A 16,010-nucleotide genomic window follows, 5' to 3' on the forward strand; every position below is an offset into this window, starting at 1 on the left:
AGCCATGTCGTTTAAATTTAGTATTTAAGGAATAAGACCACAATAACGTGAAGAACCTTAATTAATAAAATATACATTTAATACTAGCCAAAAGGAGAATACACATAGTTCTCGGTCATATAAAGCTATATATCATGGGCTAGGACACCGACTAGCTACCAGTCATCGCCTACAGAAGGGAGCAACTAGTTAACGAGCGCTCCTTCGGGAGCCTTGCAACGATCAGCGCCACTTGGCGCGCTCTCAGTCATTCGCCATGTGTCGCGTTCTGGATACTCCCTCCGGATTTTATTATTATTTTTTATTTTTCTGCACGCGTTTTCGGCTTTTAAACGGTTTTTTTCTGGGTTTTTTCGACGTTTTGGTTTTCCCCCGGTCTTCCTTAGCTTTCCGATCAATTTTTTTTTCGAAAAAAATATTTTTTTGTGTGAAAAAAATGTGTTTTCTTTTTTTTTCTTTGGCGAAAGTCAGGGTTTTTCTTTCGCGAGAGGCACGGTTGTGCTTTCGCGAGAGTCACGGTTGTGTTTTCGCGAGAGTCACGGCCGTGCCTCTCGGAAACGGAAAAAACGTGTTTTTTATTTTTTTTCCTTTCACGAGAGTTATGGTTTTGCTTCCACGAGAGGCACGGTTGTGATTTCGCAAGAGGCACGGACATGCCTTTTTCGGAAAGGGAAAAAACCGTGCTCTTGGTTCGGTTTCTTTGCGCGGTTATTTTCGTCCGGTTTTTTTGTAAAAAAAAGTTCGTCAAAACCTATCAACACAGGATCTAGTTTTGAAGATCTCGATGCGAGGAGTCCAATGGTGAAAACGGTTTAAGATTTGGACGCACGATTTAAGAGATAAAATGTTTTTGATAAACGAATCTACGAAAAAAGGGAAAATTCCTAGGTTGCGACAAGTGGCGCGTTGCATGTGCGCCGCTTGTAGCGATCTGGGAAAGTGGAGTGTTCTTTGCAACGAGTACTCCTTAATTAGTGATTTCGCAGAAAAATAGGATCACCACTTTTCCCAATGACTTATTAGTTGGGCAGTAAGAAGGATGGCCTTTTAAAACACGTACAAAGTAATTAACTTTTAATATCTTACAGGCAGGCATGCAATAATTTAGGAGAATTTTCGGACTGTAGAAGTGTGGGCTTTTAGAATATTCAAGAAAACACTAAAATTACAATGTTGAAATTTAAAATATAAGGATGGATTCAAGAACGTTACAATCAAGCAAAAGAAAGATTAAATCAGAAAACTAGAAATATATGGAATTATTGAGAAGACAAAGAAGGCTTCCACAAGTTTAAATAAAACCTCAGGAAGTTCACCGAATTTCCGAAAATATTAAAAATACAAGGATAAGCATGAACTGAGTCGCAAAAATTCTCAAGGCATGGAGCTCACCGGCATGTTGAACTAATAAGCATTTTGTTGGTAGGGGCATCGATGAATTAGATATTGATGTGTGGACCATCGACTGGATGAAGGGTGATTGGCATAAACTAATGTCGCAGAACGGTTGTTGCACCATGTTTTAATAGAATATCTTAACCACATGCATGCTGCATGCGGAACCATGGAGTGACCATAACAATAGTAACAAATAGAGAGAAAAAATATACTCCGTCTGTTCCATAGTGTCAAAAACATTCTTATATTATGGGACGGAACGAGTAGATTTTATATCTACAATAATGTAAAAACAAAACACACCATTATATGTATAATAGGAGCCATTAAATATATATAGTGGTGTCAACAATTTTGGTTGTGGTGCAAAACTGAAAATAGATACTAAAATAGTAAATTGTTAATATAAATATTTTGTATTTCTAATTTCTACAAGATCTTAGAAAAAATATACTTAAAAACTCTCTATGTACAATACTATAACTTTTTATAAATTGCTAGCCCGTGTAGTAGCACGGGTTGACGACTAGTTTGCAGATAACATTGATTTACGGATTTTTGCTAGAAAGCACTGATTCTTGGCCTTATCTTTTGCCAAAAAACACACTGATTGGTCTCTTTGGCCATTTAACCTCGACTATGACAGGTGGGTCCTGTGAAACATGACGTGGCATAACTGTTGGTCCCAGAAGGCATTAGACAAAGTGTGACATGAAATTACCAAATAGTCCCTGGTATTTTTGCATAGTTACCCTTCAATTAGAATAGGAAAAGGCAATTAGGCCCTTACCGGCTGCCCACCCTACCTATGGCAGGCCATCCCCGAGCTCGGGCTCCCTCATCATCGAGGTTGTCGCCCACCTCCGGCACTGGGAGGTGACGCCCAGGCCGTCGTCTTGCCCATCTCGGCACTGCGAGCCGGCCGCCGGTAGGCTGGCTATGATGCACTCGGGCAAGGACTTGGTGCTAGGCATCGACAAGCCGGTCGGCTACGAGCCGTTGCACTTGTTCCCTTCGGCCGTCCTGATAGTGAACCGCGGAGTTGGAGAAGGAGATTGGGCGACGGGTCGAGATGCTGGCGGCGGCACGCGGTGGAGGCGGCAGCAACTGGTGGTCTTGGCCGGCGACAGCAAGAACCCTAGTTGCTGCATGCGCTACCTGTGTGCCTATGTGTGGTTTTGTCCGGGTGGACCAACCAAACATGGAGGGGATTGCCTTTTTATTGAAAAAATGGTATGTGAAATTCTAGGGAGTAGTTTGTAATATTAGACCAAACGTTGTCTAACACAAGCCGTTACGCCATGTCGACAAAAGCGGGACCCACCTGTCATAATTAAGGTTAAAATACCTAAAGAGACCAATCAATGCTTTTTACAAAAGATGAGGCCAAGAATCAGTGGTTTCTGACAAAAACTTCTAAACCGATGTTTTTTGTAAACCTAAGTGTTAATGTGATGGTTTTCTGCAATTAATTCCCGCAGCCGTGGATGCAGCTCGCGACCGGCGACCTGTGTGGGCCCACCGCTGGGAGCGGGATGCCCGTAGGCCGTAGCTCTTCTCTCTCTTTGCCGCTTGTTGAGCTCTCTCCTACGAGAAGCGACACGGCGTGCGCGTGGATATAGCATAGGCATGAGCCACAGCGAGGGCAGCCGAGCTCCACATGCACTGTGTCGTATGAGTCCAAGGTATGGTGCCGAACCCAAGCTCCACCTGCACCGAGCCATACGAGTCAAAGTCAACGTCCGTGACGAACCACAGCGACGCGCCGAGTGATGTACCGGACGAGGATGACCAGACCTCGAAGGGGCTCCCTCTGCCGCCCTGCTGGGTGCAGCCAGCTACTGCAGGAGGCGTGGGAACTCCACGGCGGATGATGTCGCTGGTCGTTGCTACAGGGGACGGAGAGGCGAGCTCGAGTGGTGCACCGGGGCCGGCGACAAACTCTGTTCGTTTCGAGAGCAGGGCACCGACGGCGACGATCAATTGAGATTTCCGGGTGAGGCCTTGCTAAAATGCCCATGAGAAAAATGAAGAGAGAAGATAAACACTTGAATCATCGACATGTGGGACCTATGCCCACTTCAGCATATTGTCCACACAAACACATCATGTTGGCCTTACAGGTGGGCCCAACTTGTTAGTTTCGCTATTTTTGCAAGGTTATCAAACGATCGGTGATATGTATTATTCATTAGGCGGAAAAGTTGTGGTTCACTATGAGTTGTCTGAAAAGCTGTACCAGCCAGTTATCTTAGCCTCAAATATGATGGTTTTATGCAGTTACTTCGGTTTATAACACAAAGGTGAAGATAGCAAATTAAAGCTTGTTAGATAAAAGCATGCCATGTGGGTGCTAACATAGTACTAGAAGTGCATACAAGCAATGTAAGCAGGTGGGCCAACAACGCACATTCCTGTCAAAGGTACCCAATCAATAAATGTTGGTCTCTCTAGAGTCTCGGCTCCGAGTCTTTTTTCACTAGCAATGATGAATATAGATTGTCCATATATTAAGAGATTGGAAAGCCTTCGTTCTACTTATACAAATTGCGTAGGCTTGAAAGGCATTGGGAAATGTTCTACACCAAGGGGGCATGTTGTGTTAACCAGATTCATCTTTGCGACCTCAACTGGTGGAGGACACGGCAATTGGCCCGGGAGGGGCGAGAGCTTTGCGGTCAAGTAGTGCCCCAAGATGAGTACAGTCTCTGCGAGCTGGTACTCTAACACTCTATGAGGTGAGGCACATACATCCCGACTTGAGGCTGCGGACACACGAAAAGGAATGACAATATGCCATTGTAGTTGGTAGCGAGAAGGCACCAATATCCTTTTTAAAAAGAGGTCTGCTTCGGTACAACCCCCACCCCCTCGCTTAACGTATAAGGGCATTTTGGGCATACGGTGCTTAACGTATCCCGCGCCGTATGCGGCGTGCCCATACAGGTAGAGCCGAGCGCACGGCTCGAGCCGATACGGCCGGCTCGCATCTATCCTCTCCCTGTCATGCGAAACAAAAAAACCACAACCTGTGTTGATCACGCGTCCCGTTCCAACGTCGCCTCGCCCCGCCGATCGCCGCCCTTACCCGCCGATCGCCGCCTTTCCCCGCCGATCTAGCCGTGATCACGCTGCCAATTCCAACGTCTTCCCGTTCGGCCGATCGCCGCCTTTCCCCGCCGATCGCCGACCATTTTCCCCGTCTTCACCCGGGATCTGGCCGGCGCGGACGTTGTTGGAGTCGCCCGCCGTACGTGATGTCACCTCCGTGCAGGTCGTCGCGGTGACGTGGCCTACGTGGACGCCGTCGCCGCACGCAACTCCGTGATCAACCTCTCCGGGAACGTCCTCGCCGTCCGCAGCCACGCCAGGCCGGCCGAAGTGCACGTGCACACCATGTAAGCCGTCTAGTTTGTAAAAAAAAATTGTATCTATAAATAATTATGTGCAATCACTTGTTAGATAAGAAGTTGTCATATGTATGATCGTAGTACATTTAATTTGATTTAAAATTGATAGATCAATTTTTATTATAATATTGCAGTGTTGGTTGTGAGATCATTCAATGGATAAAGAAACTGCATTTACGGATCTGTTTTTGGACACGAGTGAGTGGGATGGTAGCGATACTGTTGATCGTACGAATGGTAATGATAGTAAAGATGATGATGATGGCAGCGACAATGAATCCTGGTCGTCGTACGATAATTTACCTGAGGAGGATTTTCAAAAGAAGGAGGAGGGTGCTTGTAGTGAAAACGTAAGTGTCGTGTACAATCTTTTCGTCGGATGAAGAAACATATGGTACTTACATGTGCATATGATTTTTTTATGTGCAGGAGGATATTGACGTCCAGAACGAGGAAAATCATGGTGTTGAATCTTTCGCGGATAACATAAGCCATGTTCGGTCCAAAATTTAAGATGTCATTGAATAATAAAAACTTGTTGATGACAACTTACACTTGCTTATGTGGAATATTGTAGGCTAACTTTGATGGTTGGAGTGCTGATGATGAATATGAGCATGAGGATGGAGCTAATATGGACATTGAGGAAGCTGAAATCCAGCAACGTGCGCTTGAGACACAGTTGAAGGTTATGAGTATGACATTTGCATCACAATGGGAGGCCTACATGTTCTATAATAACTACGCCAAAGACCGTCGAATCAGTATCAGAAAAGATAAGGTGAAATGAGGAAAAGGACTTTCAACCACTGTTCGGTATAGGCGATACGTTTGCTCGAGGGCAGGAAAACGTCTCAGTAAATTTTTAAACCCGGAGGGCCGTACCCGCAGGCTAAGACCTGAGACTCGTTGCGAGTGTGGCGCACATTTAGTCGTGAAGTTGGACAAAGGACGTGGAGTTTGGTTCGTGGCAGCTTTTATGGATGATCACAACCATTTGTTAGCGAGACCAGATAAGGTGGTATTTCTGCGGTCACATTGAGTGATGGGAGATCACCAGATAGCTGAGATCTTGGCGATGGAAGGAGCTGGGATCAGAAAGCATATCATCGTCGACAACTTCATTAGCAGGTATGGCTCGTATGATAAGTGTGGGTTTCTGAGACGAGACGTGTACAACCTATGTTGCCGAGAAAAAAATGAAGTTGATTGCGAAGGGTGATGCTAACACGGCAATCGGGATCATGAGGAGCAGAAAGGAGAAGGATCCAGACTTTTTCTTTGAGTACGTGCTCGATAAGGAGGGCCGTTTGAAGAGCATGTTCTGGTGCGATGCACAGTCGCGGCGGGACTATCAGTTGTATGGAGATGTGACTGTGTTCGACACCACGTATAAGATGAACAGATATGGTATGCCGTTTATCCCCTTTGTTGGTGTAAATAATCACCGTTGCACCACAGTTTTTGGTTGTGCCATTGTGTCCGACGAGACCGAAGCGACGTACGTGTGGCTGCTCCAGACATTCCTGAGGGCCAATTGTCAGAAAAAGCCAAGGTCAATCATCACAGATGGAGACGCTGCAATGATACGAGCTATTCGGTTGGTTTTGGTTGATGTGTTGCACCGTCTCTGCTCATGGCACGTGGAAAAAAAACATGCAGAAGCACCTTAATTACAAATCGCTAAATGAGTTCAGGGCACTCTTGTTGGAAATGTGCCCTAGAGGCAATAATAAATTGGTTATTATTATATTTCCTTGTTCATGATAATCGTTTATTATCCATGCTAGAATTGTATTGATAGGAAACTCAGATACATGTGTGGATACATAGACAACACCATGTCCCTAGTAAGCCTCTAGTTGACTAGCTCGTTGATCAATAGATGGTTACGGTTTCCTGACCATGGGCATTGGATGTCGTTGATAATGGGATCACATCATTAGGAGAATGATGTGATGGACGAGACCCAATCCTAAGCCTAGCACAAAGATCGTGTAGTTCGTATGCTAAAGCTTTTCTAATGTCAAGTATCATTTCCTTAGACCATGAGATTGTGCAACTCCCGGATACCGTAGGAGTGCTTTGGGTGTACCAAACGTCACAACGTAACTGGGTGGCTATAAAGGTTCACTACAGGTATCTCCAAAAGTGTCTGTTGGGTTGGCACGAATCGAGACTGGGATTTGTCACTCCGTGTAAACGGAGAGGTATCTCTGGGCCCACTCGGTAGGACATCATCATAATGTGCACAATGTGATCAAGGAGTTGATCAAGGGATGATGTGTTACGAAACGAGTAAAGAGACTTGCTGGTAACGAGATTGAACAAGGTATCAGGATAACGACGATCGAATCTCGGGCAAGTATCGTACCGATAGACAAAGGGAATTGTATACGGGATTGATTAAATCATTGACATCGTGGTTCATCCGATGAGATCATCGTGGAGCATGTGGGATCCAACATGGGTATCCAGATCCCGCTATTGGTTATTGACCGGAGAGTTGTCTCGGCCATGTCTGCATGACTCCCGAACCCGTAGGGTCTACACACTTAAGGTTCGATGACGCTAGGGTTATAGGGAATAGATATACGTGGTTACCGAATGTTGTTCGGAGTCCCGGATGAGATCCCGGACGTCACGAGGAGTTCCGGAATGGTCCGGAGGTAAAGATTTATATATGGGAAGTCATCATACGGTCACCGGAATAATTCGGGGGTTACCGGTATTGTACCGGGACCACTGGAGGGGTTCCGGGGGTCCACCGAGAGGGTCCACCTGCCCCGGAGGGCCCTATGGGCTGTGTGTGGAGAGGGACCAGCCCCTTAGTGGGCTGGGCGCCTCCCCCCTAGGGCCCATGCGCCTAGGGTTTGGGGGAAACCTAAAGGGGGGGGGGCGCCCCCCTTGCCTTGGGGGGCAAGGCAACCCCCCTGGCCGCCGCCCCCTCCTCAGATTGGATCTGAGGGGGCCGACCCCCCTCTCCCTTGCCCCTATATATATGTGGGGGGTGGGAGGGCAGCCGCACCCAAGTCCTGTCGCAGCCCTCCCCCTCTCCCAAGTCCTCCTCTTCTCCCGCGGTGCTTGGCAAAGCCCTGCAGGATTGCCACGCTCCTCCTTCACCACCATGCCGTCGTGCTGCTGCTGGATGGAGTCTTCCCCAACCTCTCCTTCTCCCCTTGCTGGATCAAGGCGTAGGAGACGTCACCGGGCTGCACGTGTGTTGAACGCGGAGGCGCCGTGGTTTGGCGCTTAGATCGGAATCAACCGCGATCTGAATCGCTACGAGTACGACTCCTTCATCCGCGTTCTCGCAATGCTTCCGCTTAGCGATCTACAAGGGTATGTAGATGCACTCTCCTTCCCCTCGTTGCTAGATTACTCCATAGATTGATCTTGGTGATACGTAGAAAATTTTAAATTTCTGCTACGTTCCCCAACAGTGGCATCATGAGCTAGGTCTATGCGTAGTTTCTATGCACGAGTAGAACACAAAGCAGTTGTGGGTGTTGATATTATCAATTTACTTGCCGTTACTAGTCTTATCTTGATTTGGCGGCATCGTGGGATGAAGCGGCCCGGACCGACCTTACACGTACGCTTACGTGAGACTGGTTCCACCGACTGACATGCACTAGTTGCATAAGGTGGCTAGCGGGTGTCTGTCTCTCCCACTTTAGTCGGATCGGATTCAATGAAAAGGGTCCTTATGAAGGGTAAATAGAAATTGGCATATCACGTTGTGGTTTTCGCATAGGTAAGAAACCTTCTTGCTAGAAACCTATAGCAGCCACGTAAAAACTTGCAACAACAATTAGAGGACGTCTAACTTGTTTTTGCAGCATATGCCGTGTGATGTGATATGGCCAAAAGGATGTGATGAATGATATATGTGATGTATGAGATTGATCATGTTCTTGTAATAGGAATCACGACTTGCATGTCGATGAGTATGACAACCGGCAGGAGCCATAGGAGTTGTCTTAATTTATTCATGACCTGCGTGTCAACTTAAACGTCATGTAATTACTTTACTTTATTGCTAAAGCGTTAGCCATAGTAGTAGATGTAATAGATGACGAGACAACATCAAGAAGACACGATGATGGAGATCATGGTGTCATGCCGGTGACAACGATGATCATGGAGCCCCGAAGATGGAGATCAAAAGGAGCAAAATGATATTGGCCATATCATGTCACTATTTGATTGCATGTGATGTTTATCATGTTTTATATCTTATTTGCTTAGAACGACGGTAGCTTAAATAAGATGATTCCTCACTAAAATTTCAAGAAAAGTGTTCCCCCTAACTGTGCACCGTTGCGAAGGTTCGTTGTTTCGAAGCACCATGTGATGATCGGGTGTGATAGATTCTAACGTTCGAATACAACGGGTGTTGACGAGCCTAGCATGTACAGACATGGCCTCGGGACACATGCGAAACACTTAGGTTGACTTGACGAGCCTAGCATGTACAGACATGGCCTCGGAACACGGAAGACCGAAAGGTCGAACATGAGTCGTATAGAAGATAGGATCAATATGAGATGTTCACCGTTGATGACTAGTCCGTCTCACGTGATGATCGGACACGGCCTAGTCGATTCGGATCATGTTTCACTTAGATGACTAGAGGGATGTCTATCTGAGTGGGAGTTCATTAAATAATTTGATTAGATGAACTCAATTATCATGAACATAGTCTAAATTGTCTTTGCAAATATGTTGTAGATAAATAGCTCACGTTGTAGCTCCCTGTTTCAATATGTTCCTAGAGAAAGATTAAGTTGAAAGATATTGTAAGCAATGATGCGGACTAGGTCCGTAGTCCGAGGAGTGTCCTCACTGCTACACAGAAGGCTTACGTCTTTGATGCACCGCTCGATGTGCAAACCCCTACAACGTCGTCTGTGGATGTTGTGAACACCTGACAGACACATCCTGATGACTACTTGATAGTTTAGTGCACCATACTTTACGGCTTAGAATCGGGATTCCAATGACGTTTTGAACGCCATAGAACATATGAGATGTTCCAAAAGCTGATATTGGGATTTCAGGCTCATGCCCGTGTTGAGAGGTATGAGACCTCTGACAAGTTCTTTTGCCAACAAGATGGAGGAGAATAGCTCAGCTAGTGAGCATGTGCTCAGAATGTCTGGGTGCTACAATCACTTAAATCAAGTGGGAGTTAAACTTCTGGATAAGATAGTGATTGATAGAGTTCTCTAGCCACTATCACTAAGCTACTAGATCTTCGTGATGAACTATGATATGCAAGGGATGGAGTTGATCCCGGAGCTGTTCGCGGTGCTTAAGACCGCAAAAGGTAGAAATCAAGAAGGAGCATCAAGTGTTGATGGTTTAACAAGACCACTGGTTTCAAGAAGGGCAAGGGCTAGAAGGGAAACTTTATGGATGGCAAACCAGTTGCCGCTCCAGTGAAGGAACCCAAGGTTGAACCCAAACCCGAGACTAAGTGCTTCTATTGTAAAGGGAACGATCACTGGTAGCGGAATTACCCCAAATGCATGGTAGATAAGAAGGATGGCAACTTTAACAAAATTTATATGTGTTATTAATGTGTACCTCACTAGTACTCCTGGTAGCACCTGGGTATTAGATACCGGTTCAGTTACTATTATTGCTGACTTGAAGCAAAAGCTACGGAATAAACAAAGACTGGCTGAGGGCGAGGTGACGATGTGTGTTGGAAGTGTTTCCAAAGTTGATGAGATCACCATCACACGCTCCATCTGCCTTCGGGATTAGTATAGAACCTAGATAAATGTTATCAGGTGTCTACGTTGAGCATGAATATGATTAGATCATGTTCATTGCAATACGGTCATTCATTTAAGTTAGAGAATAATGGTTATTCTGTTTACATGAATGATACCTTTCATGGTCATGCACCCTATGTGAATGGTTCATTGAATCTCGGTCGTGGTGATACACATGTTCACGCCAAAAGATGTAGAGTTAATAATGATAGTACCACTTTCTTGTGGCACTGCCGCTTAGGTCATATTGGCGTAAGATGCATGAAGAAACTCCATATCGATGGATGTTTGGAGTCACTTGATTTTGAATCGCTTGACACATGCGAGCCATGCCTCATGGGCAGGATGACTAAGACCCCGTTTTCAGGTACAATGAAACAGGCAAGTGACTTGTTGGAAATCATACATGCAGATGTGTGTGATCCAATGAGAATTGAAGCGTGCGGTGGATATCGCTATTTTCTCATCTTCACTAACGATTTGGGTACATATAGGTATATCTACTTAATGAAGCACAAGTCTGAAACGTTTGAAATGTTCAAGCGATTTCAGAGTGAAGTTAAGAATCATCATAACAATAAGATCATGTTCCTACGATCTGATCAAAAGGTGATTTTCTGAGTTATGAGTTTGGCAATCACTTAAGACATTGTGGAATTGTTTCACAGTTGAAGCCACCTGGAACACCACAAGGTAATGGTGTGTCCGGACGTCGTAATCGAACCCTATGAGATATGGTGCGATCTATGATGTCTCTTACCAATCTACCGTTTTCATTTTGAGGTTATGCGTTAGAGATAGCTGCATTCACTTTAGATAGGACACCATCTAAGTCCGTTGAGACGACGTCATATGAACATTGGTTTGGCAAGAAACCAAAGTTGTCGTTTCTTAATGTCTGGGGATGCGATGCTTAGGGCTTCAGCCGGAGAAGCTCGAACCCAAAGCGGACAAACACATCTTCATAGGATACCCAAGGGTGACAGTTGGGTATACCTTCTATCTCAGATTAGAGGGCAAATTGTTTGTCGCTAAGAACGGGTCCTTTCTCGAGAAGGAGTTCTCTTGAAAGAATTGAGTGGGAGGAAGATAGAACTTGATGAGGTTGTCGAACCTTTACTTCAACCAGAGAGTGATGCAACACAGAAAGATGTATTCTATGGCACCTATGTTTGTTGAAGAGGAAGTTAATGATAGTGATCATGAAGCTTCGGATCAAGTTGCTATCGAACCTCATAGGTCGACAAGGATATGTACTACTCCTGAGTGGTATGGTAATCCTGTCTCAGATATCATGTTGTTGGACAACAATGAACCTACGAGCTATGGAGAAGCGATGGTGGGCTCGTATTCCGACAAATGGTTAGAAGCCATGAAATCTGAGATAGGATCCATGTATCAGAACAGAGTATGGACTTTGGTGGACTTGCCCGATGATCAGCGAGCCATTGAGATAAATGGATCTTTAAGAAGAAGACGGACGTGGGCGGTAATGTTACCGTCTATGAAGCTCGACTTGTGGGAAAGAGTCTTTTCACAAGTTCAAGGAGTTGACTACGATGAGAATTTCTCACCCGTAGCGATGCTTAGGTCCGTCGGAATCATGTTAGCATTAGCTGTATTTTTCGATTATGAAATCTGACAGATGGATGTCAAAACAAGTTTTCTTACCAGTTTTCGTAAGAAAAAGTTGTATTTGATACAATAAAAGGTTTTGTCGATCCTAAGGATGCTAAAAGGTATGCTGGCTCCAGCAATCCTTCTATGGACTAGAGCAAGCATCTCGGAGTTGGAATATATGCTTTGATGGAGTGATCAAAGCTTTTAGGTTTATACAATGTTTGCTAGAAACTTGTATTTACAAGAAAGTGAGTGGGAGCACTACAGCATTTCTGATAAGTATATGTGGATGACATATTGTTGATCCGAAATAATGTAGAATTTCTGGAAAGCATAAACGGTTGTTTGAAGAGTGTTTTTCAAAGGAAGACCTGGATAAAGCTGCTTACATATTGGGCATCAAGATCTATAGAGATAGATCAAAATGCCTGATGATACTTTCAAAGAATGCACACCTTGACATGTTTTTGAAAGAGTTCAAAATAGATCATTCAAAGAAGGGGTTCTTACCTGAGTCGTAAGGTGTGAAGTTAAGTAAGACTCAAAGATTGACCACAGCAGAAGAAAGAGGAAGGATGAAGGTCGTCCCCTATGCTCTTGTCATAGGCTCTATACGGTATGCCATGCTGAGTACCGCACCTGATGTGTGCCTTGCCACATGTCTGGCAAGAGGGTACAAAGGTGATCTAGGACTGGATCACCAGATAGCAGTCAAAATTATCCTTAGAGGAATAAGGAAATGTTTCTCGGTTATGGAGGTGATAAAGAGTTCGACATAAAGAGTTACGTCGATGCAAGCTTGACACCTATCCGGATAGCTCTGAGTAGAGATAATGGATACGTATAATGGAGCAACAATTTGGAATAGCTCCAAGTGGAACGTGGTAGCAGCATCTAGGATATGACATAAGGTTTTGCGAAATACATAGGGATCTGAATATGGCAAGACCCGTTGACTACAACCTCTCTCACAAGCACAACATGATCAAACCCAGAACTCATTGAGTGTTAATCACATAGTGATGTGAACTAGATTATTGAGTCTAGTAAACTCTTTGGATGTTGGTCACATGGCGATGTGACCAGTGAGTGTTAATCACATAGCGATGTGAACTAGATTATTGACTCTAGTGCAAGTGGGAGACTATTGGAAATGTGCCCTAGAGGCAATAATAAATTGGTTATTGTTATATTTCCTTGTTCATGATAATCATTTATTATCCATGCTAGAATTGTATTGATAGGAAACTCAGATACATGTGTGGATACATAGACAACACCATGTCCCTAGTAAGCCTCTAGTTGACTAGCTCGTTGATCAATAGATGGTTACGGTTTCCTGACCATGGACATTGGATGTCGTTGATAACGGGATCACATCATTAGGAGAATGATGTGATGGACAAGACCCAATCCTAAGCCTAGCACAAAGATCGTGTAGTTCGTATGCTAAAGCTTTTCTAATGTCAAGTATCATTTCCTTAGACAATGAGATTGTGCAACTCCCGGATATCGTAGGAGTGCTTTGGTTGTACCAAACGTCACAACGTAACTGGGTGGCTGTAAAGGTTCACTACATGTATCTCCGAAAGTGTCTGTTGGGTTGGCACGAATCGAGACTGGGATTTGTCACTCCGTGTAAACGGAGAGGTATCTCTGGGCCCACTCGGTAGGACATCATCATAATGTGCACAATGTGATCAAGGAGTTGATCACTGGATGATGTGTTACGAAACGAGTAAAGAGACTTGCCGGTAACGAGATTGAACAAGGTATCGGGATACGGACGATCGAATCTCGGGCAAGTATCGTACCGATAGACAAAGGGAATTGTATACGAGATTGATTAAATCCTTGACATCGTGGTTCATCCGATGAGATCATCGTGGAGCATGTGGGAGCCAACATGGGTATCCAAATCCCGCTGTTGGTTATTGACCGGAGAGTTGTCTCGGCCATGTCTGCATGACTCCCAAACCCGTAGGGTCTACACACTTAAGGTTCGATGACGCTAGGGTTATAGGGAATAGATATATGTGGTTACCGAATGTTGTTCGGAGTCCAGGATGAGATCTCGGACGTCACGAGGAGTTCTGGAATGGTCCGGAGGTAAAGATTTATATATGGGAAGTCATCATACGGTCACCGGAATAATTCGGGGGTTACCGGTATTGTACCGGGACCACTGGAGGGGTTCCGGGGGTCCACCGGGAGGGTCCACCTGCCCCGGAGGGCCCTATGGGCTGTGTGTGGAGAGGGACCAGCCCCTTAGTCGGCTGGGCGCCTCCCCCCCTAGGGCCCATGCGCCTAGGGTTTGGGGGAACCCTAAAGGGGGGGCGCCCCCCTTGCCTTGGGGGGCAAGGCAACCCCCCTGGCCGCCGCCCCCTCCTCAGATTGGATCTGAGGGGGCCGCCCCCCCTCTCCCTTGCCCCTATATATATGTGGGGGGGTGGGAGGGCAGCCGCACCCAAGTCCTGGCGCAGCCCTCCCCCTCTCCCAAGTCCTCCTCTTCTCCCGCGGTGCTTGGCGAAGCCCTGCAGGATTGCCACGCTCCTCCTTCACCACCATGCCGTCGTGCTGCTGCTGGATGGAGTCTTCCCCAACCTCTCCTTCTCCCCTTGCTGGATCAAGGCATAGGAGACGTCACCGGGCTGCACGTGTGTTGAACGCGGAGGCGCCGTGGTTCGGCGCTTAGATCGGAATCAACCGCGATCTGAATCGCTACGAGTATGACTCCTTCATCCGCGTTCTTGCAATGCTTCCGCTTAGCGATCTACAAGGGTATGTATATGCACTCTCCTTCCCCTCGTTGCTAGATTACTCCATAGATTGATCTTGGTGATACGTAGAAAATTTTAAATTTCTGCTACGTTCCCCAACAACTCTTGTACTACTCCACCTCTCCAGCCAACTTTGAGGCGAGATGGCACGCTTTCGTCCGTAAATGGAAGACTGATAAACAGAAGAGTGGTTGAGAAGGATGTACAGGAAGAGGAGTCTGTGGGTAGCATCATATCTGTCAGATGGTTTTTTTCTGGGTATGCGCAGTAATCAGAGGAGTGAAAGCCTTAACTCTTGTCTTCACCTTCACCTGGACGGCGGTATGACTATTGTTGACCTAGTTGTGCATTATGAGAATTGCATAGTTCGACTACGTGAGAATGAGGCGCATGATGACTGTGTTTCAAATCAGTCATTGCCACCATCAGTCACAGAATATAAGGATATTGAGAAGCATGCTGCCGAAGTATTCACTCATTCCAATTTTTATATTCTTCAACAAGATCTGAAGAAGATGGGAGAGCTTGAGATTTTTGAGACTCTAGTGGGAGTTGACTGCCACACCTTCATCGTGACATGGAGAAATAACCGCAAATTTCAGTTCAGCGTGAATTATCGAGCTGAAAACTTTGAAAATACGATAGACTGCAGTTGTGGACGAATGCTTCGGAAAGGATTGCCTTGCAAACACATTCTGTATGTGTTGGTTCATCTGAAAATATCTAAAATACCTAAGTGTTGCATCCTTAAGAGGATGCCGAAAGTTGCGAGAGGTGGGCTGCCTGCACAGCAAAAGAGTGACATGTTTGGGGTTGGACAGGGGCAGAGCAGCGTGCTCGCTATAGTCAACTCAGTATAACAGGAGCTGAAGCTTTTCATGTTGCTTCAAATGATCCATTCGTGTTTGATGAGTTGATGCAGTGTCTGCGGAATATAATAGCGAAGAAAAAGGTCCCTGATAATGATGCTGTTGGTAGTAGAAGAAATGTGCATGAGGAGCCACGTCAGCCGGAAC

The 16,010-nt window shown here is 45.6% G+C and overlaps 1 protein-coding gene and 1 pseudogene across 4 annotated transcripts in view; one reads left to right on the forward strand and one right to left on the reverse strand.

Annotated features, from left to right (window-relative positions):
- Positions 1-16,010, reverse strand: part of LOC147986930 (G-type lectin S-receptor-like serine/threonine-protein kinase At1g11330) — a 216,382-nt gene that overhangs the window by 183,904 nt on the left and 16,468 nt on the right. The gene's annotated exons all lie outside the window — the stretch shown is intronic.
- Positions 5,443-6,481, forward strand: LOC147986935 (protein FAR1-RELATED SEQUENCE 5-like; annotated as a pseudogene).

The sequence above is a fragment of the Triticum urartu genome, chromosome 2A, assembly GCF_056163025.1.
Source record: "Triticum urartu cultivar PI428250 chromosome 2A, HENAU_Tu73, whole genome shotgun sequence".
In the NCBI taxonomy this organism is placed as follows: Eukaryota; Viridiplantae; Streptophyta; class Magnoliopsida; order Poales; family Poaceae; genus Triticum; species Triticum urartu.